At 38.3% G+C, this 2,361-nt stretch overlaps 1 protein-coding gene across 1 annotated transcript in view; it reads left to right on the top strand.

Moving 5' to 3' along the window:
- Prdm10 (PR domain containing 10) overlaps positions 1-2,361 on the top strand; it is a 126,816-nt gene that overhangs the window by 634 nt on the left and 123,821 nt on the right. The gene's annotated exons all lie outside the window — the stretch shown is intronic.

Below are 2,361 nucleotides of genomic sequence, written 5' to 3'. Positions count from 1 at the left end.
TTGAGCCACAGCGCCACTTCTGGCTTTTTTTTCTTTTTGCTTATGTGGTGCTGAGGAATCGAACCCAGGGCCTCAGGCATGCAAGGCAAGCGCTTTACCACTGAGCCACCTTCCCAGCTCTAGCAACTGAAATTTTTTATGGTTGCTAACACTTCATTATGATGGTTATTTTAATATGATTAGGAAAAGCAGTTTCATGAACATTTACATTCCATGATTACTGAGGAAAGCAAATAAAAATGATACTAAATAAAACTATTTTACTTAAATTTAAATCCACACAAAATCATGTCCAGGGTGCTGAGGGTGTACTGAATGTTAAGCATGTGCTTTACTTTTTTTTTTTTTTAAATCGGTCCTAGGGCCTGAACTCTGGGCCTGGGCGCTGTCCCTCAGCTCTTCAGCTCAAGGCTAGCACTTACCACTTGAGCCATAATGCTATCTCTGGTTTTTTGGTGGTTAATTGGAGATAAATGTCTCATGGACTTTTCTGCCTGGGCTGGCTTTGAACCGTGATCCTCAGATCTCAGCCTCCTGAGTAGCTAGGATTACAGACATTAGCCATGAGCCACTGTTGCCCAGCTTTTTTTTTTTTTTTTTTTAAGTGCCGGTCGTGGGTCTTGAAAACTCTGGGCCTGGGTGCTGTCCCTGAGCTTCTTTTCCTCAAGGCAAGCACTCCACCACTTGAGCCACAGCACCACTTCTGGCTTTTTTGAGTAGTATATTAGAGATGAGAGTCTCATGGATTTTCCTGCCTGGCCTAGCTTTGAATTATGATCCTCCGATCTTAGTCTCCTGAGTAGCTAGGATTACAGGTGTGAACCACTGGTACCTGGCAAGTGCTCTACTTCTAAGCTACATTTTCATATCTGTTTCCTACAAAGAATCAGAAAATTGTCCTTACAAGCAGAGGGAATTATTTATGTAATTTATGATGCTTTGGATCCTCTCAGTTTTTAAAATTATGCATTCATGGCCCTAGTAACAACATTACTGTCTTTTTAGTCTCATAGACTTTTTTGCCATATGTGATGGAAAAATCCATCCAAATTTTTTCATCTGATTTGCATCAGCAATATCTATTTCTAAGGGATTATTCATGGATTACCATAAATATTCAGATCCTGTGGATCTTAATCTTTGCTATATTTGGCTTAGAGTTTTGTTTTCTGAAAAAATGTTCATTTCCTTTCTCCCATTCAGCATATGAATGTTTAACACTTTTGGTCAGCCATTATACAACAGGGAGTTTACTGAAATTCCTTAAAATTTCAGAAAACTGAAAAAAAAATGTTCATTGTGTACTTCACTGAAGAAAATTCTTAGAAAGTATTTTAATGTTCTCTGGCAGCCATCTTTTTGAAAACTAGTCATTCATATCTTCTTAGACTACTCCACTGAAGATTTGGGTTTTTGTTTATCATTTTTCTCCCCAGAGGTGCTTTTATGCTCTTGGTTGAAAAGAAATTAAGTATATCACAAGCTTATAAATCTAGCTTTCTATCTAGGCACCAGTGGCTCATTCCTGTAATCCCAGCTATTCAGTAGGCTGAGACCTAAAATACCCTAGTTCAAAGCCAGCCCTAGGGAAAAGCCCATGAATTTTTTTTTAAGGATTTCCAAAAAGCCCATGAATTCTGTTTCTAAATAACCAGCAAAAAGCTGAGTGAAGTCATGGCTCAAGTGGTAAAGCACTGGCTGAGTAAACAGCCCAAACAAATGCAAGGCCCTTGGTTGAAGACATCTTACCAGCACAAAACAAGTTGTCTTTCTCTTCCATTCCAACCTTTTCTCCTACCAATTCCCTATCATTGTTCAGCTAGCATTAAAGCTAAATCAGAAACAGGGAGAGTAGCTGGATGCTGGTGGCTCATCCTTGTTAACCCTAGCTTCTCAGGAAGGTGAGATCTAAGGATCACAGTTCAAAGCCAGCCTGAGCAGGAAAATCCATGAGACTCTGGTCTTCTATTAGCCACTACAAAGAAAAGTTATGAATTTTCTTTTTCCCCCTCTGCACATATATATATATATATATCATATATATATATATGATATATATATATATATATATATGTTGGAATGGAAGAGAAAGACAACTTGTTTTGTGCTGGTAAGGTGTCTTCAACCAAGGGTCTTGCATTTGTTTGGGCTGTTTACTCAGCCAATGCTTTACTACTTGAGCCATGACTTCACTCAGCTTTTTGCTGGTTATTTGGAGTCCTTTTATTTCTAATCTCACATAGGCATCCCCTGGAATGATCAGCTTTCCTTCTTTTCCAGTAACTTCTGTGTTTAGGTGTTTCTTTTCCAGTAACTTCTGTGTTTATGTGTATGTGTGTTTATTTCTTTTTTTTTTTTTTT

This window comes from Dipodomys ordii, unplaced genomic scaffold (assembly GCF_000151885.1).
Source record: "Dipodomys ordii isolate 6190 unplaced genomic scaffold, Dord_2.0 Scaffold10, whole genome shotgun sequence".
Taxonomy (NCBI): Eukaryota; Metazoa; Chordata; class Mammalia; order Rodentia; family Heteromyidae; genus Dipodomys; species Dipodomys ordii.
Note: the sequence above shows the minus strand (reverse complement) of the source record. Positions and strands in the feature narration are given on the sequence as shown.